Here is a 26713-nt window from a genome sequence, read left to right as displayed (position 1 = left end):
CACATAGTTTTTGATGTATTTATCAGCATATTATTCTCTTGTGCCCAAATGGTCAATTTAGTTAAGTTATTTTGCAGACATGCCGTATCTGTAACACATGTAATCAGTTTACCCAACTTCAGATCATCTGCATATAGACTGTAGAACACCTCAGATGAAAAAGTTGGGTCTGAAAGATACAATCTAAACAAGTAAGGGCCTAGGACAGAGCCCTGTGGGACACGGACTATAACCAAGAATTTCACCTGTCCATTTGCTGTATGATAGTTTTCATGTATTACTTGTAAGCCATGCAGCTACCCATCTTATCAAGGGTGCATTGATATCTAGTTGTTCTGATCTATTGATCAGTGTTTTGTGTATGACCCTGTCAAATGCTGAAATTAAATCTATATAAATTATATCACAACACAATTTTTCATTCATAGCTGTTATTATATCATTATAGAACATCATATTACAGGTGGTAATATATCTATTTTTAGCATATGCATGCTGATATATGGTTTCATGTCCCAACTTATCCACTTCTGACAACTCATCTAATATTACCTTCTCCATTATTTTTCCATAACATAAAAGTAGATTTAAGGGTCTATATGACTTTGGGTTTTTCCTACTCCCCCTTCTCTTAAAGACAGGTTTAATAAGCGCATGTCTCCAATCTTGAGGAATCTCCCTATATTTGACCTAATAAGTAATAGATATAATGGTATGGTACGTTCTTGCTGAACTGTTCTTAGGTCATTACTAATTCCGTCTCCTCCCTATGCTTTGTTTGGATCCAGATTGCATAGTTCCTTTTCAATATAATCTCATTTGATTCCAGTATCTAAGGTTACATGGATGTCACTAGGATTATCTCCTTTGTGGATCCAGACTGTCATGTATAAGAGTTTGTAAATATATCTATAATCTGTTGTGTCTAAAAATAATTTTTAGTATCTGCACACAGTTTATCAATTTGTGTGCCTTTACTCCTTCCACATCTTATGTATCTATAAAAAGGTTTCCTATTATGTCCAATATCTTTAAATACATTTTCTTTAAATGTTTCTTGATCTTGTCTCACACTATGCTTAATTTGTTTATCCAGCTTGTTTATTCCAGTTTTCAGTGTTGTAGTTTGCCCTCTCTTCCATTTCTTACATTTTTTGCCTCTCACCTTAATCAGATATCTTTTTCTTATAGAAATATATCTCCCCGGATGTTGTATGCTTAGATCCTGAAGTTAAACATTTTTTTTTTATTTTTGCACTTTCTCTTTCAAACTTTTCCACATTCCATCTGCAGTTTTTCCACTGAACACATCACTCTAGTTAGTTTTATACAGTGACTGTTTTGCATCCATTTAATCTGTAATTAATCTTCTGCTCATTGATTTAGATTTCAGTTTGGCAGAATTATCTAGCAACAAATGAACCTTTATAACTCCATGATCACTGCACATCAGCGGTGGTAAAACTTGACTTGAAGTAACCGTAATTTCTTTAGGACAGAAACAATGTCTAGTATGTTCCATCCCCTGGTAGGGTTTTTACAATTTGAAGCAATTGTTGCTCCTGAACATACATTATGAATAATTTCCTTATTAGTGTTGTTGAATCAATATTATTCTAGTCTGTTTCTGGTAAATTTAAGTCCCCAGTTAATATTCTTTCCTTGTGTGTTTCATGCAAGAAATGTATGAATTCCTCTAGGTTATCAGCACTTGACTTTGGTGGTCTATAAACTCCACCAATTGTTATATGTTCCAGGGTTGTCTTTATTGTCACAGTTACACAATCTATAGTATTGGTGTTCTCAATGAACATGTAATAATCACAGGTCTTATAACTATCTTTAATCCCTGTCATAACAATCCCACCTGATTTTATGTTAGAATATCTGTTACAGTAACAGCATTTATACCTTGACAGAACTAGTTTCCACTCATTGTTCTTTAACCATGTTTCACAGACAATAACAACATCAATCTTGTGGAAATCTAGCAAATTTTTGAACAAAAACCTTTTATTATTAATGCTTCTAGCATTATCAACCATCAGAGATGCATCAAATGTTGCTGTCTGTGAACTGTTAAGTTTTTGACCTGGCAAAATTCCTGCCTAGTATTTGTCAAATATTGCAAAATATCTGCTGCAAAAATTCTCTTCCCTGATCTTGACAAATGCACATCTTGTTTGAACATGTCGCCCAAAACTAGAGTGGTTATTTTGGCACATTTCCACGTGGTTCGTGTAAGTACTGCCAGCACATAGTGACTGATGATATGTTCATCCACCCTGATACTGGCAAATATTTTAGATTTAGGGTTAGAGCCACATGTGCCATGAGGCAGTTAGTGTACATAGTGCAGTGTGGTTGTTGCCAATGGTTTTATGTTGGCAAGACGAACCCTCAGGAAGCGTGTGAGGGAACACCTGTATAGAATGCACACTGGGAACACTGTGAGTGCATTAGCAAGGTATGCTGTAGGGAATAATGGTCAGCATGATTTTAAGTTTAGGGCCATAGAAACTATAGGGGGTGATCGTTAGACTTGAGGATATTGACAATAGGACTGAGGAGGCTGAGCTTCAGTGGATCTTGAAGCTGAGGGCAGATAGGGGGTCAGGACTCAACATCATGGCTTCTATTAAACCTGTTTTGAACAAGAGAGGTCTACCTAAATTATGTGAGATGGTCCGGTATGATATGTTGGTTTGTATGCCTTTGTTGGTTACATATTTGTATTTTATTTTTGGTAAATGTTTTTATATTGTTATTGATATACTGTATATATATATATATATATATATATATATATATATATGTATGCTAGGGCTCTGTGCTTTTATTATCGTGCATACCATTTTAAGGCTTTGTGACCAATTGCGATGATGTAATTGTGCTATACGCAAGAAACATTGAGGCTTTTGATGGTGCAGTCAAGTGAGTTATCTGTTTTTATTGGCTATTTTTATATTTTTGTACTGCATTTAATGAGCGTTTTTGTTTATTCTAGGTATATGGTCTGAGAAAGCCACTGTTATTTGGTGAAAGCGCTTACCTACTTGTATTATGGCATTGATTAAAGTACTCATTTTATGATACTCATGCGTCTTACTGTTGTTTGCTTTTTAGTGTTTATACTATCATTTCCTCTAATAACTTAATCTCCAATTACACGAATACCTTTTGTGACCAGATCTGAAGTATCCTCACCGTCTAATTCTACAATATCTGCGCTATCAATTATTAACAAAGGAGCGATCTTCATCACCATTAGTCTTATTAATTCCACTGTTTTCATTGCATATTAAATTTGCAATCATACAATTCTCATCCAGGTGGCTTTGTACATCTACAGCTTGAGCCATTTTGTCAATGTCTGTCTTTCTCTTATTTTTTCTTATAGTAATATTCTTCAATCCTTCCACATTCAGTTCTGATTTAGTCCTTTTCACCTGCCTCTTGCCTGTTTTTTCTACCTTCTCTTTTGGAAAAAATGATGCCTTTTTCTGTAGACTGAAGGTTTTCTCATAGAAAAATGTTATCATTTTCTGTACTCTGTGTGATATATAGCAAACCAGTGCCATTTTTAGAATGTATTCTTTTTACTTTACAGACATTTGCCAGCTTATTTTTCTTCTTTGTTATTTTTGTGAATGTCGTCCTTTCTTTCTTTTTTTGTTTTCTTCTAAACACTCTGAATCTTCAGATTGCTGTTTACTTGCATCCAGATCTCCAAGGTTTTGAGGGACATCATCACAGACAAGAAACACATAATTTCCTAAATGTGTTCTATTTGCTCTTAGCCTAACATTATGTATCTCACCAGTCCAGTCATTAATATATGTAATAACAGTTATCCAAGCTGTGTCAATTGTACAAGTGCAATCATCATCAGTAAGTCTAGATTTACTACTAATAATGGTAAGCAAATCATCCACCTTTTGACATGAGGAATACAGATCACCAGTGCTATCAGATGCTACCTTTAAATATACATAGCATTTATTACACTGTACAAGATACTTGTGCTTTTGCAAATCATTAATGGCGCACTCATTTAAGGAATCCATATTCAGCTTCAATCAAATAAAAATTTATAAAAGAAAATAATCAAAATCAGTAACCACAGAGTTCAAAGAGAACTTAAATCAACTTCTATGAGAAAAATCACAAAAATAATATATAACTAAATACTAACGTAAGTACGATAAAGTTGCTTTTCTGACCGTATAAGTTCTGAAAGTCGGACAAAAGCTGTAATTCATTTATGCCATTTGCAGTAGCTTGTGCTCACTATTGCTTGCAGTTGCACTTCTTTTTAACAGTAAAGATCAATAAATCACAAACCAAGTTAGTATAGTTTGGATAAGCTTTGGATTATCTTTCTTGCAGTCTGTGTGACTTTATAGTTGACTAGGCCCATTGGGATGGTTAGAGCTTGCTTGTCTAATAGCTATCCCTTTCTAACAATCAACAGTGAAAATTAAAAGTAAAGCAACAAAATATAAATCAAAGTAAATCTTCTTATCTATAAGCTATCCCTTCCTTCCTACAAACAGTGAAAAACAGTGGTAAAAATAAAATATAAGTTCAAATACAATTTCTCTTACCAATCAACTCCACAGTAAATCATAGACTATGATAGGATTGTTTAGATAAGCTCTGGATTCTACAAAAAGTCATATTAAATAATATATGCATTCTATCATCCCTTATTTTTATTAATATTTCTAATTCCATTTAAATAGTAGACCAAACATTTTAAAGTCAAGTAACTTGACTGGCTTTAGTAACAGTGTTCTGCTATAACAAGCACTTTTGCCATCCATAATGTGTGTAACTGGCCCCATTAATGTTAATTGCATGTCTTCAAATAATCTTATTCAATACAAGAATAAAATTTACGGACAGACATGTCCTGAAAAAAAGCCTCAGAGCTACACCACGTTAGCAAAGACTTGCTACAAATGTGACAGATCAGCAATGATGGCTAGTGGAATGGTAAGAAGTAAATAAAGGTCAGCATATTCTGCAGCTGAATTAGCCATCTGGGACACATGGAAGTTAACTTTTAGTTCCTTTGCAAATATTTCTTAAGGTCTGTCAGAACCTAAGAAGGGGAAACTTAAAGAAAGATGTCCCACAGGATACAACATAACTTACAGTAGTGATCAATGGTTTAAATATATCATTGGTGTCTAGTATGGGGGAAATCACCCAATTAAAAAAAAAAAAAAAACATGTTATGAAAATGGAACCAAACACTACTTTATGAAATTGCACATTTTTCATAACCTCAAATAAAGCATACATCACATAAACATAAATACTATAAACATGAAATAGACTGATACTTATGTTAGCCAATGCAACCATCACTTCATGAATATATAGATAATACGTATTTGAGGTAGAGTTCATACATTTTAAGATATACGAGAGACAGAGTTCATTAATTTTCCTGCAAAATTTTATTTTTCACCACCACTGGATTATTGCTTCATGGGTTCATAGGTATATATCAGGCAAACAGTCTACAGACCATTATAAGTTTAGCCAATATGGCATATTCAGAAGTTCCTACCAACTTAATGCAAGTCAACACAAAATGGAGTGGGGAAAATTTGATTCTGCCAATCCAGTTACCTATGTTTTCCAATCTAATTACCTAGGTTTACCATGAAGTTTGCAAGGATGGTACTGTGATAGGTAGTAGACACTTGTTTTAAAGGTAGAGTGTATGTTGATATATGAGCAATTCTTATTTATATGTTAATGAAGGCTTAGGTCCTTTAACAGTATATTTTAGGAATCATTTATTCTGGGAAGGAATATGAGATCAAGGACAGTTGTGTCTTTCATGGCTTAAATGGCTAGGCTAAGACCACAACAAAACAGTTTATAAGTTGTAAAAGAGAATGCACAACAGAACAGTCTATAAGTTGTAAAAGAGAATGTGAGAGAGAGAGAGAGAGAGAGAGACTGAAGATCTTGAGGCCATAAATATGTAGCAATATAGTACATATAACTAGATAGGTAGGGGTTCTAATCTCAGCACCTGCAACTGTGTGTGTGTGTGTTTGTAGGTATAAACCTATGATCTTTTTTATTTAGGAATCTCTGAGAGCTCTCCAGTTAAGTTATATACTTAAATGTAGGCCAAAAAGGGCTGTATTTCAAAAACTGGTCAGACGAGAGATGAGTAAATTGGCATACAGGCTTCTTTGGATCTAGAGGAAATATCTTTTCAATTAGATGACCCAGATATAAATCTTTCTAAACTACTATGAAGATATGATCATCAAATGATAAAGAATTAGTAGCAAGAATGCCTATGCCCATTACACCAGTCTAAATAGGAGGGTGTGTTTCTTATACGGTATGATGTAGAACTCTTTTTGTTTATCAAGATGAACTACACTTCATTTGTCAGTTTTAGGATGAGAAAATTTTCCTTGACCAAACTGATAATATAGTGTAAACTATAATGGAAAAATTGTCAGTCAGTCAGTGGAGGATGAATAACAACACCCAACTGACAGCTGTTTGCAAACTTTGATAACCATAAGCTAGATGGGTTTATATATTTTAGATTCATATATATTCTTAGGTCACTGATACTTATGATCATTCATGCCTTCCCAGCACCTTCCTTCAGGTTGTACCTCCTTTCTCTAGGAGAGCAATACTAGTTAATCCTGGAGTAAATTTATGGATATTTATCCAGTCATCCAGTTTATGTTTAAAAGAAGATAGTGAATCACAATGCTTAATATGCAATGGGCATTTATTTGAGAGGTTTGGAAGATGTTGGGTTATAAACCTATCCTCCTCCATGCTTATTTATCTGCTGGCGAAGATGTAGGTCCCTGATTCTAGTATTGGTGTAGATATTGCATTTTTAGAGAAACAGGAGGTCCAGGGCAATTGGGTCACTAATGGTGCTGTAAGCAAGACAGAAACCTCCCATAAAAGTCTATAAGATGAATAAAGGGATAGAGCATCCAACATATTTTGGTAATTCATGAATTTCATGCCTGTGATTATTTTGGTTAGGAGACTTTAGGGTGTTTCTAATTATATGATGCATTTAGTGAGATACTTCCAAAAGCGGTATTATATTCCATAACTGGCCAGATCAATGTTGAATGTAAGGGGTGATTACTTTTTCAGAACTTCATGATATTTCTTTTGGCAATTAGCTGGGCTAAATAAAAGGATATCCTTACAGACATACTACATGATGGTAAAAAAAAAATGGAGCCATCAACTGAAGTTCTTAGGTAGTTGGTATTTTCATTTGTATTGGTGTTTTCTCTATATAGTATGATGAGGGGTTGGTTTGCCTATCAAATATGAGGATACTTCACCTTTAGTTTGAGCCCATTTTAATACACTAATAGTTTACTAGGGAGAGTTCTTTCTGGAAGGTCTGAGTATTTTAGGGTGGCCTCCAATTTGCAGTCATCTGCAAATTTTTTAGACAGAGGTCTTAGTGCTCTGTGTGGAGATCTAAGAAGTAAATATCAAAAAAGAAAATTTCCAGTATTAAGCCCTGAGGGACACCACTGGATACTTTTATGCTTTCTGATAAGACACATGCAACTCAAATTGTGTGGATTTTCTTACAACATATGGACTGATTTTTAGAACATTTAGCTTTTGTATTATTAGAACATGGGGAATAGTGTCAAAGGCTTTGGTCATGTAATGTTACACAACATGCACTCCATGGCTGAACATCTGCAGCTTTTGTAATGCTATAAATTAAGTTTATGAGGTTAAATAGACAGGATCTACACTTTACAAAGTCAAACTGTTAGTAGTAAGGTTATCCTTTTGAATGGGGCATCACCACTGTAGTGTAGTACACATCAGGAACAAAACTAGCAGCTACACTTATGTTAAACAAAGTGAGGTGTATGTCTGCAAGGCTGTGTTTAATACTATTAATGAAGCAACCAGTTGTATTGTCAGGCCCCATGGAAAAAATATTTTTGGTCTTAGTTAGAACTTCCATTAAATGATCTTTAGAGCTAATTGGGTGTAACTGATTCAGAGAGTTTGGGCCTATAAATACAAGTCTTGGGGTTGAATTTGGCACTACATTTGTTTGCAAGGATACTAGAAATATCAATTCAGCCATAACAAGACATGTCAGTATGAATAAATTCTGAACAATGTAGTTTTTTAAAATTTCCTAACATAGTTAAAGATGTATATACAACTATCTTTGGCTTTAGAGGCCAGCCTAAGTTCATGGACAACTTTAGTGGACCTGATAGTGTTCTTCATTTTTTTATATCAATGTAAAGATGGGGTTTGGATGTACTAAACAATTTAAACAGTTTCTTTCTTCTGTTTTATAGTTTATTTATGGTGGTGGTCAACCAATGGGGTTTGTTTTTGAATTTCCCATGATACTTGGTTCTGTCACTGACTGCTAGTTCTCTGCACTTTTCTGAAGTGGTGTAGAGGTCCTTAGTGAAGCTTACATACATTTGCACACACATGCCTTGTCAAATCCATGGCATCAGCAGCTTTATAGCTTAATAAATCTGACTAACAATAATGGCAATGTTCAACAGTAGTGCTTCATGGCTCTAAGTAATCACTAAACAGAGCTTGCTTACTACAACAGCAGTTCATGAATATTTTCAGAGTAATGATTGAGCCCTGCAAAAGGCTTCACAGAGCTTTACACAACAAAACAATGCTTCACTGGCCTGAAATATACTGTGCTAAAAAGTCAAAGTTTTCTCTCATTAGCTCAGATGTAAAGCCTTTAATTGAAAGACTTTATGGAACAGAGCAAAGCAGAGCAGCTGAGGAGGAGACATGGATGAGATAGTTTATACTTTTCTTTTGTAATGTTTATGGGGCCCCTAACCAGTACCAGGCCTTAGGCAGCTGTCTAGGTCAGCTTCTGCTGATCTGGCTCTGTGTAGGGTATTAACTATTTCCTTTGTGTTAAAGTGGGTAATGTTATTACTCAGAGTATTGGTGGGGTGTTAGTTTTTAACTTTCTGAAATAGTTAAAGAAAGACTTGTTGATGTTTTTGGTTTTAGGGGCTGTTTTAAGTTCATATTCTGCTTTGAGCTTCCTAATGATGCCCTTAAGCTCCTTGGTATTCCTCCACAGGGATTTGTTTTCAGAAATATTCATTATATGTGGTGCAGATGGCGACTTCCTTATCCCTATTTATAATGAGGTAGATGTAATAGGTATAGTTTGTGACTTTATCAGTGGGGTCCATCAATGGAATTTATTTAAGTTATCAATTAATTAAAAAAAAGTAAGTTTTTGATAAGATATGAGATATAAAACTTTTTTCAGGGGAACCACTGCCAGTTTTAGAGGAAATCATCAGTGATTTATAGTCTGATTTAACAACAGGAAACTATACATTTGGAGGTATGCAAGAAGTGGCCATATTTTTGAGGAAGATCAATGGTACTAAGGCCCCTTGAAGGATGGTGAATGAGTTGTACAAAGGGCTTAGCATTTATAATGTCATAGAAGCATTGTGCATGTTGACCACTGGCATTGCAAATTGTCTGATTTATCGATGTATAATTGCCATTCCTCCACAGAAAAGTGTTGTTGTTGTTAATAGGGAAGTCAACCAAGGATTTAACATAGTTATCATGGTTAGAAGGAGACATGGTTTGTAAGGCTAGCAGTGAAGTGGTACTTAAGCCTGTTTATGGTAATTTCGATACCTGTGGTTCAGAACTGGAATTCCAAGAAATCAGTTGTGTAGTGATATCCTTGTAAATGTTGACAGTTACCCATGATTGCTCTCAGGTCTGAAGACAGAGAAGGAATATACCCAGGAATAGATGTCTGAACATTTTTTTTATTTTATTTATTTGTTTACTTATTATTATTTTTGCTGGAACTCTGCAGTGTGAAGCAGCATTAATCCTTCTGTATAACTATAAGAAGAGCCTAGTCTATAACAGGTAAATAAATGTATACAGCCTTCTTGTATATTCTATAAATTTCACTGCCTTCTCTGTCTCATTCTCTCAGTTTGGTCACTACTGTGAAATATCTTACTTTTGTCTTATTACATATAGTTAATATTGTTAGATGCTTTTAAACTTACAGCTTACTAATGTAACCATTTGGACTTATCTTGTTGTATCTTTGAAATAAGCACTGTTTCCTGCTGTCTGTAATGTTATCACATTTAAGCAATGGTGCATTGCTGTACCTTGTTGCTGTTGCACTGTTGTCCATTAACTGGCAATATCTAATTTAACTCTGAACTTTTGGAAGTACTATTTTGTATTTTGCATAATTTTGTACTCTTGGTGATAGTATATAGTCAGAAACCAAATTAATGTATTAGCTCAGGTATTGTGTACTTTTTCATTATTGGTTTTGTTGCAAACACACACACACACACACACACACACACACACACAGACACACACACGCATATGCACACACACAGCAATATTGATAAAGAACTGTGGACGTGAAGCCAGTTAACACTCTTTAGCATTCTTCTTTCTTCTTTAAACCTTCTCAGACAAAAGTATAATTATTTATTATTCACAAAATGATAAGAACTACAAATTACATATTGACATCTTGCTGTGTAATTTCTGAGTGTCACAGGCATACATATATTTTTCAGTCAAACTCTATTACTGTAAAAGAGCATTTAAAGGATGTTTCAGGCACTTAACTTTGTTCTATGGTAATCATATATTTCACCTTCCTACGGGAATTCTTTTAGATTATTTAACTTTTAAGATGTTAATTCTGTTTACACTTAAACAAATGGAAAGAGAGATATATGGCTGGATTCATGGATGGCCAAATTCTGTGCAAGAACAGTGTAGCAGCATCTGTACCAATATGGCCTCGGTGCGATCCAGGATAGGGCCGTTTTTGCATGCATGAGTGGCCCTATACTGTTCCAGCATGGAATTCCATTCAGTATGCAAATCACCTCATTTGCTGGTGAATATCATGCAAATGAGGTGATTTTGCAATCCAGCAAGCTGAACGGATTCCGTATAGGAAGAGTGTCAGTGCAAAAATGTATTCAGCTAGTAGCTGAATACATTTTTGCATCTGACAAAACCGAGGTATGACAGCTCATGAAAAGCATGTATTATGTAGAACAGGGAGGCCAATGGCCAAATATAAAAAAATTGACATTAAAAGGCACATAAATATTATAAAAATAAAACATTTCTTTTGGCCGATCTTGGCTGTTTAAGCTAAGGGGAGCGGTGCGCAAACATGTGGGTTCCGAAAATTAAAAAAAGAAGGGAAAAACTGCCTTTTAACAAAAATCTGCATTTTGCCATTATAGTCAATGGCAAGCAGAATGTAAACAAGACAAGGGGGCACTGGTTGCCAAAGGGAAAGGGTGCGCTTAGGAACTGTAACTATGGACCTGCACACTGGGGTATGCAAATGAAGGGACCTACACTGAATGACAGTTTTCTACCTACTGGAAGCCTGCACCTAACCATGCAGGTGCAGGAATAGAGAACTATGTAGGCAGGACAAGAGGATAACTTCAGTAGGGGGTGTGTCATGCTTGGTGTAGACTTATTGAAGCCCTGCGGCCCATGTTCACTCTTAGCTAAGCAGAGCTAAGAAAGTGTGTGTGTCTCACATTGTTGAGCACTGTTTTCCTTGCTTAAATGGGTGTGGGCTTCACATACCAGATTTTAAAGAAACAAAAAAAAAAAAAAAAAACAGGAAATAGCAGCTCAGTTCACATCTGAGCAGTAGGTATGGCGGCACACCTCAGGGCTTAAACAGGAAGGCAATGGGAAGGGAAAACAGAAATAGGAAGGCAATCAAGGAGAACTAGCATAGCTGGCAGGTGAAATGTATCAGAATCAGTCAATTACACAGGCAGCAGACCAGCAAATCAAAGTACTATAAACTATGCAAACCACTTTCACTCTGGTTTTTCCCAGAAACTCTACACCACCGTTGTACACAGATGGGGAAATTTTACCTGACAAAACTAACAAATGATAGGGACTGCTGTTGCTCTCATATGTCAATATGTGCAAGAGGCTGAGGGTGGTGAGGATATGAATGATGATGACCATCCCACAGTGAAGAGGAGGAGGATAAGAGTCTACAGACTCAGGATAACCTACCAGGGCCTACATGAGCTGGAGATAGTGGAGTGCTATAGGGTGGATAGGGACATTCTACAGAAACTGCTGAGCTGTGCCGACTCTGCCTCACACACAGAACCAACAGAGGGGAACCCATTCCAGTGGATACCAAGGTATGTGTAGCCTTATAAATACTAGCCACAGGTACCTTCTAAAGGGCAACTGGGGATATCATGGGGCTCTCACAGGCATCAGCATCCAGGGTACTCCACCAGTTTCTGGATGCCATGTCAGCACATGCCAGTGAGCACATATCTTTCCCCATCACCCATGTGGCATTGACCAGCAGTATGCATCTCTTCCACAAAATAGCAGAATACCATGAGGTGGTGTGTTCTATAGACTGTACGCACATACACATCAAAGCACCACCCAGTGAGCGGGGTAGGGTCTGCATAAACTACAAGGGCTTCCCCTCCATCAATGGCCAGGTCATGTGCGATGCCCAGGGCATTATCTTGGATGTGTGTGTTGCCAGCCCTGGAAGCTATCATGACTCCCACATCTGGCATATGACACAGCTGTAGCAGTCATTTGCCAGTGAGGACATCCCATATGGTCACCTAGAGGGGGATGCTGGCTACACACTGGAGCCGTGGCTGATGACACCCCTCAGAAATGCACACACACCTGAACAAGAACTCCATAAAAATCCACACACAAACCAGAATCATAATAGAACATGTGTTTGGGATCCTTAAGTCATGGTTGATGGTTCCATTGCCTGGACATATCCGGTCGAGCCTTGCAGTACTCTCCGGCTACATGTACTCAAATGTTCATAGTATGTGCCATGCTACACAGTATGATCCTGCGGAAACAGCTGCAGCAGGAACAGCACGGGGTAAGGCCACAAAGACCCCCACCATTGCCAAGGTCAACACAAGCACAGAGGGACTCAGAGAAAGAACCACCTGAGCCTGCCCATGTAGGCAGAAGGAGGCGTGCCCATTATGCTCAAGCCTTGGCAAAGAGGCAACGCATAGCACATACACTGACACAGTAGGGACCCAGAGAATGACACCTCTCTCTGACTCCTACATACAGTAAAAGGGATGCCAAATATGACACTATCTGTTCTTTACCATGTATAGGGAGTGTACTATGTGCATCCGACATAGTCATCCCTCCAGCACCATCCTCAATACTGGTCCAGCCACAAGGTAAGTCACTCTTCCTATCAATTACTGAATGGAGTAGTATGTTCTGATAGTTGTATCTATGGTATAGATGCGAGCACGCAAGGGACATGGGTGGCTGAATGGGATGGCAGCAGATACTGGACACCTACATGGGCAGCATGAAATCCATAAAAAATACTGGTGTCAACACACTAGGCAGTACTAGACAAGGTGACAAATCCTACTGCAATACATGTGGTGGCCCAAATGTGTGTCCATAGGACACACACATGCATGTCAGTGAGGCTCACATATGCACCACCAGCCTCAGCCAGCAGGACAGGTGTAGATGACCATAAAAAAAGGCTGGGCTAAGTCCTCCAACTGATGGCAATGGTGAACAGCCACCCTCCAGACCTTCACAGACAGACTGCAACAGGTCTGGCAGTTCTGTGTTACTTCTGAATGGTAAGAAGTCTGAAACTGAAATGTAGGTCAATAAAACCTAAGATCTGTACTCCACTGATATGCCTCCAGTCTGCAAGATAGGTCAGAATACAAAATGATGTGGAAGCCAACAGAGTACCTAACATACCAGTACAGTCATAGCACAGTTTACAGTTGTCAGGTGTGCCCCCCCCCCCACAATCCCATGTAGAAATGCAGTAACATGTAAGTGTGAGGAATAATTTCAGTGGAGCACAAATTACCCGAGCTGGCCCAATCTACAGGATAGATTGTTGTATGTGTACAATATGCAGGGGTCTGTGTGTTAGATTGTTGTGCGTTCAATATTGTCTGGAAGTGGTCAGCATGTAGGCATGGAGGGTTGTGTCTCGATGGCCTGTGGGCAGTACTGTGGTTGACAGGGCCATGTTCCATCAACTTCAGTGCCAAATACAATGCTTCTCAGCAATACCCATGTCAGTAGTTGCCCATACTCACTGTCCAGATGTCAATATCTGTCACCATCTGAAAGATGGACATGCCATGAATGTGGGCCCATACATACATGCAGTACACAGGTGGAAGTCCCCTAAACAGAGTTCATAAAATTTAACTGTCAGCTGCACGCAGCATTGGAATTGTACAGACAAGTTAGCAGCACATTAGTTATCTGTGTAGTGTGGAATACTGATGTAGTCTGGTCAATCACTGGCAGACCAAAAAATTCACAGTTATGAAGTAATTAGGGACTGCCTATGTCCCTGCCCAAGGAATCATAAGGGGAATGTCACATTATATCTGTGAATCAACTGCAAGTAGCTTCCTTATCACACATGCACTCAGCTCACCCCATCGTTAGCCACAGGTTCATCACAGGTCATATCCCTGCTGTTGGGAATGAGTACAGTATGACCCCACTTTTGAATGGTAATACCCACAGAATGGAGCATACTGAAGAGCTGTCCTATGCAGGTGTGTCCTTAACTGTAAGCAGCACCCTGCCTGCATCCAGACCAATGGATCAATATAGACAGGAACTATTGCCATTAACACCTTGTACACTTGCCCTGTCATCCCAGGGGAATCCACTGGCTCACAGTCTGGGAATGTAGGAGTAACAGAATGCACATGCCTGCTACAAATGGCCTGCATCACTACCAAATGGCCTACACTCCTCTGTCAAAAGCTTGTGCCCCACCCATAGTGCCAATATATGGTATCTCATGAGGTCACAGCTAACAACCTAACACAGTCAACAGAACACAAATGCAAGGCCATGTTGACAAATCCCAGTGGCATGCTCCCCATGTCCCACTGCATGAACTGTGGACCAATCCATAAATACGATGGGGATGAAGGGTCAACTATAGGGATACTTCTCAGATATCACTCACATAATGTTAGGAAGAGGATAGAATAACAGAGTGGGGGGTGTAGACGCATGGACGTCATGGAGTGTGTGAAGTCTGAAACTCTGATGTGTGCCCATACTACCCCTGCCTGTAAACTCAATAATGGGTGGCTACAAACCTGCTCGTAAACCACAATGTGAAGGAGAACTGACCAGATATATGAGCTCTGCCTCTGGGTAACCTGAGTGAATCTGTACAACTGATAGGTATGGCAACAGCAGGATATTGCCATTCTGTTAAGTCGATATATGTACAAGAAGGGGATCCTCACCCACCATAGTACCAAGGTGCTGGACCATTTTCACAGACCCATCAGAAAGTGGCTGTAGCTACCCCTCCAGAATGGCAGGAGTGTGTAAAAATGTGTAGGCTGCAGACCACAATACTGGACTCAGCTTTATTCATCTTGTATTTCCCAGGAACTAACTGTGAGCAAATAATTATATCTGTCAGTAGTCGATGACATAATACATCACAGTGTAAAACAGTACATATGTCTGAATATCTCTGTTAACACCAGTCATGTAACACAAGCAACACAGACAGCAATAGTTACAGTATCCCCCATCTGTTGCCCATTGTGACTCCATATTGTCAACCTATCTACAGATATCCTGCAGAAACACATTGCTAGCTGTATGTGTAGAAAAACAAACCCTGGACTGGAGTACTACACTACCTGGAATGGATTCACACACTCAATACAGAAGGTCATACTGGGCATGCTCCTACACTTACAGAAATGAAGCCCATGTCTGACAACACAATGGACTATACATATCTGTCATTCGCAGATGTCTGTGCACACACACCAAACTGTACACCATTCATGCTTCACACACACATTGGATAGGAATGCTCACACATATCCAAGGCCAACACACTATAATATGCCTAACATACACACACATAGATGTGGGGAAGAGAGAGACAGTCAGTGACAGAGAGAATTCCATTATGAGGCCTGTCCCACCCACTACACATCCAAATGGCCAATATCACATGATGTGCTGATATCAATCTCTGTACACATTCCTTTTGGTAGCCTTCAGCCCTATAGATATGTGGTGCTTGTGATAACTGTGTAACACAATAGTACAAATCAGTATTCATGTAGCATATGTATACTCAGTCCTGTCAAATATGAAGTTGTGTGTGACTGAGTGTGTGCATGTGTGTTTCCAGAGGAATGATTTATGGCCCATTCACACACATTACACTTCCCTTTCCCCATGTTAACACTCCTGCTGTCAGTCACCTTGAAATAAACCATTGGCCAAGTCTCAACCCAATAAGCTCTGTGACGCTTGTGATAACTGCATAATACTGTAGTGTAGCAAACTAGCTAGGTAGGAGTTTTAATCCTTGTCCTGGCAAGTGTATGTGCCTTTGTGTGGAGATGAATTATTTTGAGGCTATTCACACCACCTACTCCTGTCATTGGTCTACTCTAGCATGCCTACTGATGTCAATCACCTTGAAATAACCCTTTGGCCAAGTCTCAGCTCTATAAGCTCCATGGTACTTGTGATAACTGTGAAATGCTGTAGTGTAGTAAACTAGTTAGGCAGGAGTTTTAATCCTGGTCCTGGCAAGTGTGTGTGTGTGTGTGTGTGTGTGTGTGTGTGTGTGTGTGTGTGTGTGTGTGTGTGTGTGTGTGTGTGTAAATGAATGATTCTGAGATCATTCACACCACTACACCTGCCATTGGCCTACTTTAGCACACCTGCTGATGTCAGTCCCCTTGAAATAAACCATCGGCCAAATCTCAGACCTATAAGCTTTGTGGTGCTTATGATAACTGTGTAATACTGTATTGTAGCAAACTAGTTGGGTAGGAGTTCTAATTCTAGACCTGGCAAGTGTGTGGAGATGAATGATTTTGAGGCCATTCACACCATTACACCTGCCATTGGCCTACTTTAGCACACCTGCTGATGTCAGTCACCATGAAATAACCCTTTGGCCAAGTGTCAGCGCTATAAGCTCATTGGCACTTGTAATAAGTGTGTAATACTGTAATGTAGCAAACTAGTTAGGTATAAGTTCTAATCCTGATCCTGGGAAGTGTATGAGGAAATGAATGATTTTGAGACCATTCACACCACTACACCTGCCATTGGCCTACTTTAGCATGCCTGATTATTTTATTTTATTTATTTATTATTTATTTTACATTTGTTGACTGGGCTAGTCTAACTGGATACATGTCCATTTTCAGTAGAGGCCCGGGGAGTAAAGCTCCAACACATATGCACAATATATTAATAAATGTTGCAACAGTACAAGCTTGACGCAGCTGTTATTAAAAAAGTCCAATAATGTTGCAACAGTACAAGCTTGATGCAGCTGTTATTAAAAAAGTACAACACTAATGGTGAGCATAATACAAATAGTAAAGGTAATATACAAAAAAAGTTGTTTACTATATACATATATACATAGAATTAAATTGCAATATCATGGTTTATATGGATCATTAAGGAGAAGTCAGTAGTTAGTACAGTATAGTATTAGGTGAAAAGTATACATAGGTACAAAGTAAAAAAGTTAGTCAGGGTTAGTACAAGGGCATAACCAATGTGTACTAAGAAATAGTTTTAGTTTCTGTTTAAAAAGTGTTATTGAGGACAGAGATAGGCGTTCAGTGGGAAGTAGGTTCCAGTTATTTCTTACAGAATTAGAGAACAAAGAGTCTCCTGCTAAGTTGTTGGATCTGCTAGTACTAATAAGTAGTTTATTAGAGGAGTGTAGATTCTTAAGATTGTTGTAAGGGATAATGAGAGTAGAGAGTGTAGGAGTATTGGTGGGGTGATACAAGCTCTTATGGGTAATAGCAAGCTGGTGAAATAGAAGCTGATTTTGGAACTCAAGCCATCCTAGTTGTTTTAGATTGCTGCAATGATGAGTTCTCAAAGGAGAGCCAGTGGCAAATCTAGCAATATTATTATAGGAAATTGCCAGTTTGTTGAGGTTGTTTTTTGAAAGATTAGTGTATATAGGTGAAGCATAGAGTAGAGTGGAGATTAAATGAGTTATGGCTATAGCGGTCCTGGCTAATGGTGTAAGAAAGGGTTTAATTCTATAGAGGGATCCCAATTTCTTGTTGACTGATTGTATTGTACTGTTAATGTGAGTATCAAAGTTCAGGTTGCTATCTATAGTTATTCCTAAATGTTTGGTGGTTGGGTCAGGAGATATGAGAGTGCTGTTCTTAGATATGAGTGTGAAGTAATCTGGGGTTGACTTTCGGGTTGGAGTAAAAAGTAGAAGTTTAGTTTTTTGGGGGTTCAGTAGGAGGCAGTGGTTTAAAAAACATTGTTCTACTATATTAAATGCTTTTTGGGTAAGGGACTGTAGTTCAGAAGGAGAATTAGCTGAACAAATTATAGTGGAGTCATCTGCATATTGAATACAGGTTGCATGAGGAATTGCTAAGTGGAGGTCATTAATAAAAACGGAAAATAGCAGTGGACCTAATATGGAGCCCTGGGGAACACCAAGGGAAATGGGGAGGTATGTAGATAGATTTTTATCCTATAGTACAGCCTGCTGTCTGTTGTCTAAGTAAGATTTGAACCAATTTAAGGCTAAAGGTTCAAGGGAAAGGGATTTCAGTATATTTAAAAGGAATTGGTGATTAACCATGTCAAAAGCTTTAGATAAATATATAAAGACTGAAGAGGAAAGAATATTGTTGTTACGGTTTTTGTTAATGCAGTCTGTAAAGGATAGCAGTGCAGTGGTGGTACTGTAGAATGGTCTAAATCCATGTTGACAGTTGGCGAGTAAGTTATTTTGGATAGGATGGTTAAGTAGTTGCTTATGGATGGATTTTTCCATTATTTTTGCCAGTCGGGAGAGTAAAGCTATTGGACGATAGTTTGAACAGTCATTGGAGTTACCACCTTTATGTAGGGGGATAATGTGAGAGATTTTCCAGATAGATGGGATAGTTTCTTCTCTTAGGGTTCTGTTTATCAGTATGGAAATGTGGAAGGCTATGGCTTTGACTCCTTTTTGCAGGTATTCAGCTGATATTTGGACAGCAGAGGGGGTGGTAGGTTTTAGTTTTTGGAGAAGAGAGCAAATAAAGGAAGTAGAAACAGATTGTAACTGAAATAATGGAAATGGGCAAGTAGGTGAGGTTGGTAGACTTGCGGTACCTGGAGATAATTGACTAGCAAGAGTTTGGATGGCATTTGTGAAAAAAAGAATTGAAGGCATTGGCAGTTTGTGTTGGATTCTCAATGTTGGAGCCTTGAGGGTTAGGTGTGATAGACTGACCTGGGTGTAATAGTTTGTTAATGCTAGACCAAATCTTTTGTGGATTCTTTTGGTGAGTTTGTTATAGTTGTAAGTAAAAGTTTTTTTTATCTAAGAGGATAGCTTTGTTTGTCATATTTCTAAGTTGTCTAAAGTTTTGGTGGTCTGTAGAATTCTCAGTAGTGTGCCATTTAGCCCAAGATTTGTTTCTAAGGAGGATTTTTTTGCCTAGTAGCTATTGTGAGCCATGGGGCAGGTTTAGCCTTATTTCTAATGGAGCATGATGGGGCAAGATGGTCAAGGATGGCTAAGAATGTGGAATTAAAGTATTCCACTGCTTCATCTAGTGGGACGGATTTTAGTGGTAACCAATTACACTGTTTAAGTTCTAATTGGAATAGTTCTGTATTAAAATGTTTTTTGGTCCATACTGTCTTAAAGGTATTTGGGTAAGTTATGTTGTTTTTTTTGTCTGATGATATATGTTAGTGAGTGGTCACTTAGATCATCAGGGTTCCTACTTTGTATGTTTGAAGAGGAGAATTAGTAAGAATCCAATCTAAGGTGCTTTCTTTGTTATTGGTTTTATTGAGCCTGGTTGGGGAGGTAATAGCTTGTGAGAAGCTATATAGGTTAATATGGGTCATAGGATGTATAGTACTACAGGACTTCCAGTCGATATTAAAGTTTCCAAGGACTATAGTTTCTTGTGGAAGATTAATAGACAGCCAGTTTAGAATATTTTCAAGGGTATTAATGTTATTTCCAGGGGGGAAGGTAAATACAAGCAATGTATATGGATTTACATGTGTTGACATGACATTTGGAAATGAGGATTTCAGCATTATTGTACACAGGTGGTCTAAGGTTTGCAGAGGTAACTTGTAGCTCTGTTTTATAAAGGATTGCTAAACCCCCTCCCTTTTTGTTTGTACGGTCTAATCTGAGGATATTGTAACCAGGTGGGGTGACTTCATTGTCATTAATTGTAGGTTTTAGACATGTTTCAGATAAACATAGGATGTCAAATAGGTGGATATCTAAGAGGGCATGGAGGTGGGCAATTTTGCTGTTAATGCTACGTATGTTAAGATGTGCTATATAAAGTGAGTTAGAAGGTTTAATAAGGGCTTGTGTACTAGTAATGTTAAAGTTGCCTTGTTCAGTGGCTGAAGTATTATTTGGGCTGGGGTTAGGATGAATGTCTAATAATAGATACACAGCTGTAACCACGGTTTAAATCCTCTCTATTCAGAGCAGAGAATCAATATATCCAAACACGAATGAGATGAAAACTCACTTTTATTAAAATATAACAATGCTTTCGGGAAAAAAGACCCTTCCTCAGTGTTGTATAATACATTTGTAATAAAATTAACAATTCTTATAGTAAAAACTAGAAACCACATGACACAGCCAATCTATAACAAAGCACAATGAAACAAATTAGGAGACAATTAAAACCATTAAAGTTGTACTACCCCTATAGGAAACATCATTTTTTTAAGAATATAAAAAACTTTTAGAGCTTTACATAAAAAAGATTCAACAAACTTTTATAGAGCTCTAGGGGTAGTACAACTTTAATGGTTTTAATTGTCCCCTAATTCAATAATTCCCCTAATTCCCTAGTTCATAGGAGGTTAATAGATAGGTAATAGTTAGAGGAGGCAAGAGAGAGGCCAGGATTAAAAATTTTGTTTGACATGGAATGGATAATTTAGCCATTATCTTAGTATACGATGTGGAATAAAAAGGCGGTAGGTAGTATCAACAGTTAAGAAGTTATTACAAGAATGGCAGGGAGGTAACGTAATATGGCCAGTTGAGGTGATTTGTTAAGAAGGGTGGGTAGTGCTAATAAGGTGTGTTTCTAGATTGGAGCAGATGTGATGGGGGTGTGGTTTACAGGAATAAATGTAGGACCACTGGGTGCGGGTGGAAATTGGGGGCAGGGTAGGGGAGTGGAGTGAGCCCGCAGGCTGAACGGAGCGGGTAGAGACAAGTGAGTGAAACAGCCAAGATGAACAATCAGTGGAATGCTGACTGTTAGAGGTAAGTTCATTTGAGATTGGTATAGAGTGAATAAGAAGTAGAATGGGAGAATATAAAGCAAAAATGTGGGTAATTAAAGCAGAACAGGGTTGTGTGAAAGGACAATAGTAGGAAGGGTATAGACAGCAGACAGTAGGATGAGTATTTTCTGGAATGGAGGGATAAAAAAATAGGAAAAAGGTGCCACCTAGTGGACAATCAAATGAATTACAACAGAAGTAGTTTCTGGGGAAGGATAGACTAGGGCTAGAAAGACAATCTATTTGGCTAGGGGAGGTAATGTTAAAGCAAGGGAGGGACTATACTTTGACTACAGGATACAGGTGGGTATGGCTGCTGGCTGACCAGGCAGAGAAGCTTGCACTTAACAACAACAAGGAATAAGCAACCTACAGATTAGTTTTAAAGTCAGTATGAGGACAACACATATTCTCTTCTTTCTTTTCTTGGAAGAGCACAGGGGTACACTTATAGGGTGATGTTACAGCTGGTAGGTTAGGATGGGTCTTTAGATGCCTGGTGGGTTCTTATCTCCTAGTGGAGGGTAGGCAAGCTGGAGAGCTGAGAGCAGTTACAGAACAAGACATCAGGAAGAGTGAAAGGAAAAACAAAAATCCTTATTTAGTTAGTTCACAGAAAATTCTTAAGCAAATACTTAATTAACCACATAAAAACAATCATCCCACAATGCTGGCTATAGTACAGGGAAAGATAACATCATACTGCATCTAAACTGCCATTCAACAATTTCAAACACTGTGGGATAATTAACTACTGGTATGGGCTGTATCTTACTTAAGTACCGCTATGTATTTAAAACACAGCTAGAAATAATGCATTGAATGCGACAGACCCAAATACAGTTGCATTAAAGGTAAATCAATATTCAGTTTGGTGCATTTAAACAGTAAATACAGTGTTAAAAGTTCATATAAAACAACAGGCTCTAGTATAGTTACTTTTAGTCAGTTTGTAAGTGTGATTAGAACAGTCTTATCAGTTCAGCATTAATTCGGCTATTAGCTACTTGCAGTCGTAATTTGATGGTCCTATCTAAAGTACAGATGCCTGCTAATGCTATGTTAAAACAAATATAATCCTAAAGATTGAAGGATATGCTTCCTAAAAATGTCAAAAGCGTTATTGAACACCTAGTGTTCTATGTCATTTTCCTGTGTAGTGGAGCTAGGTTAATTAGTATACACACTACCCATTTTCAGAGACTTAATCAATCTGAAGCTTTTTCCACGTGTATGGGTAAAGTATATACTTTGTTTGGTAGTCATGCTTACTATACAAGCGATAAACAAAATAATTAAAGCTTACTCCTTTGTCTGCTCTTAATGCTAGGAGTGCAAGCAGTAATAAATAGAATCAGTTTATGGTTACACCTATGCAGGCTTTAAAATAACTATTACTTCCACCTGGTTTCCCGTACACTATCAGAAGCACATTTAATGTGTTCTGTTTGTGGTTATGGTTATAAGGTTATAATGCCACAACTTTTGAGTGGTGCAGAGCAAGAAAAAGCCCAATTGCTTCTTGCTTAGCAGCAAAGTTAAGCTCCCGCCACTATTTGTGAGTACCACAGAACATGAACAGGCAAAGATATTCCTTGCTTTGTTACAAAGTAGAGTTCACGTTTATTTACAGGGTGTCTTGCAGGACCCCCAATTAGATATAATGCACTCAGTTGGTAAGCAGGTACTAGACAAAACCTAGTCAAACATTAATATGTCCCAATGAACTAGGGATCCAGACTTAATATTAAACAAATCATACATAACAAGTTAACAGTCATTCAGGGCTATCTAAAATTCCCTAGTGCAACTATACGTGGGAAACACTACTACAGCGGTTTTTGGTAGGTTAAACGCCAGTCAATACAGTAATGGTTGTAATAGCATAACAGTACATCCGATGTGTACACGGACAGCAAAACCAGATAACTATCAATATTAACAATCAGTAAAACAAAAACAGTCACTTACATAGGATGAGAAGCACAGGGGCCTGGAGCACACAGCAGCCAAGAGATAACCTAGGTAGTAAAGATGGCACCAGGAGGGGCAGGTAGTACATATAGGATTTTGAGAGGATATGAGGTAGATGGGGGAGGGGGAAAGGGGAAAAGCAGGTAAATGCTGAGAGGGGCTAAAGTAGATAAAATGGGAGAGAAGGAAAGGGATCAGTTATCTTAGGAATAAGAGGAGGGTAGGGAAAGGAGGAGACAGTGCAATGAGATAAAATCAGGGAATTAAAAGGCAATGGAAAAGAAGTGGTAAACAGGTTAGAAATATGAGGCATTCTTGGGACACAATATGTGAGTAGAGACAAGTGAGTGAAACAGCCAAGGTGAACAATCAGTGGAATGCTGACTGTTAGAGGTAAGTTAATTTCAGATTGGTATAGAGTGAATAAGAAGTAGAAGGGGAGAATATATAGGAGGAAAGTGGGTAATTAAAGCAGAACAGGGTTGTGTGAAAGGAATATAGTAGGAAGGGTATATACAGCAGACAGTAGAATGAGTATTTTCTGGGATGGAGGGATAGAAAAAAAGATAGGGAAAAGGTGCCACCTAGTGGACAGTCAAATGAATTACAGCAGCAGTAGTTTCTGGGGAAGGATAGACTAAGGCTAGAAAGATGATCTATTTGGCTAGGGGAGGTAATGTTAAAGCAAGAGAGGGACTATACTTTGACTACAGGATACGGGGGGGGGTATGGCTGCTGGCTGACCAGGCAGAGAAGCTTGCAATTAACAACAACAAGGAATAAGCAACCTACACATTAGTTTTAAAGTCAGTATGAGGACAACACATGCGCTCTTCTTTCTTTTCTTGGAAGAGCACAGGGGTACACTTATAGGGTGATGTTACAGCTGGTAGGTTAGGATGGGTCCTTAGATGCCTGGTGGGTTCTTATCTCCTAGTGGAGGGTAGGCAAGCTGGAGAGATAGGATGTGAAGCACAGGGGCCTGGAGCACACAGCAGCCAAGGGATAACCTAGGTAGTAAAGACTACACACACGCACATTATCACAGTTGACAGAACCAGGTGATGTCAGTAACCTTGAAATAACCCTTTGGCTAAGTCTTAGCTCTATAAGCTCCATGGTGCTTGTGATAACTGTGTAATAGTATAGTGTAGCAAACTAGTTAGGTAGGAGTTCTAACCCTCGTCTTGGTGACTGTAATAATGGGTGAAAGTGTGTCTGTCTTTGTTGACACCTGATTTTGTGGTCATTCACACTTCCTACACTTCCCCTCACGCCTCCTTTAGCACTGCAGCTGATGTAACTCACCTTCAAAGATACCTTTGGACAGCTTTTCAACATATAAGCTCTGTGGTGCTTGCAATAACTGTGTAATAGTGTAGAAAACTAGGTAGGTAAGAGTTCTAATCATGGTTCTGGCAAATGTGCGCGTGTGTGTGACAGTTTGTGTGTCTTTGTTGACATCAGATTTTGTGATCATTGACACTTCCCTCATCCCTCCTTCAGCACTGCAGCTGATGTCACTCACCTTTAAAAATACCTTTGGACAGCTCTTTCAGATATAAGCTCTGTGGCACTTGTGATAACTGCATAATTCCAAACTAGTTAGGTAGGAGTTCTAATCCTGGTTCTGTCAACTGTGATAATGTTTGTAACATAAATCCAAATGGAAAAAACTATAATAATAATAAAAGAAAAAACAGCCACAAAGGACAAAAATGGTATTGTTGAATGGTGTGTAATAATAGATTTAATAAAACACTGAAACGTGAACAAATTGACTAAGTGCTTTCACCAGATAACCACACTGGCTTTTTCACAGTCATTTAGTGTTACAAGCACTTCACTTAAATAATAAACTATATATTTAATTGATTAATTAATCTTCAAACCAACCAATCAAAAAGTTTATACAACAAATCTAGTTGCTCATCAATCGCAAATGTCAGTATAAAATCCACTAATTGTCTCCCTTACAGGAAATAAATAGTTCAAAATGCATAAATAAAAAAACAGGCAGAAGAAAATCTTGGTACATCATTTCATTAAATCCTACCCTATGTTATATCTATATTTAATATAGTATAAATGTTGAAGTGTTTAAAATATTAATGTTCTTCTCACAAATTCCATGCTTAAACCTGGCTTGCTTTTAACTTTAAGATGGGCATCAAAGAGACCCCATCATTCAAACCAGGTAACTTCAAAGCATTAAGCCTAAGTTGCCACTCTGTTTCTAAAGCACCAATTTTGTTGTTAACATCACACCCCCTTTCAGTGGTGACCACCCGATCTATGACAAAAAACACAATTATTTTCAAATTCTTACATTTTTTAGTATGTACATAAAGTGCATTGTATTCATCTTTTCTTTTAACGCATCTCAAGTGTTCAGAAATCCTGCCCCGTAATCTACGGATGGTCTTCCCCACATAAAACGCTTCACATGCAGTGCAAGAAGCGACATAAACTAAACACTTAGTATTACAATTGCATAACCCTGGACATGAAATGGTGTATTTATAGTCCTTAACACAAAGGTAAGGACCCTCATTAATGTATCTACACAATCTACACAAACCACATTTTTTCATAAGTGACTTTTTACAAGAATTCACTTCCCTTTCAAGAATGCCTTTGAGGTTATTACCTCTACTATACACTGTTGAGGCTTCTAAACCTAAAACCTCTTTAGTCCAATCACTTAAACAGAACTTCCAAGCATTCCTTAAACATGAGAACAGTTCATGAGCCCTGTTGTTGTATTTTAATACAAACATGGCACCTAATTTTTCTTGTCTAACCTCATTGTCAGTAACCATTACTTTATTCCATAGTATTGGAATGTAACATGTTTCTCTTTTTTTTTCATGACCTCTTTTTTAATGTTAAGTAACAATTTCAAGGGATAACCCCTGTCTAAAAACATTCCTATCAATTTATAAATTTCTTCTTTAAAAGTATCATTGTCACTGACTAACCTAGATGTTCTTACCATCTGTCCCTTTATGATGCCTTTTCTCTGATGAAAGGGGTGACAACTATTGAAATGCAACAGTGAATTAGAATAGGTCTCTTTTCTGTATATATTACTAGAGAGACCGTGTGATGTTTTCTTAATGGTTATATCTAAAAAATTAATTTCCTCATTATTCCAAGAATGAGTAAATTTCATTAATTCAGTTGTAGCATTTAAATAATCAATAAACTCAACAATGGTCTGTTCGTCATCCTTCCACAAAATTAATACATCATC

This window comes from Protopterus annectens, chromosome 1.part2 (genome assembly GCF_019279795.1).
Source record: "Protopterus annectens isolate FY-2018-M chromosome 1.part2, PAN1.0, whole genome shotgun sequence".
Lineage (NCBI taxonomy): Eukaryota > Metazoa > Chordata > Ceratodontiformes > Protopteridae > Protopterus > Protopterus annectens.
This window is presented reverse-complemented; position numbering follows the sequence as displayed.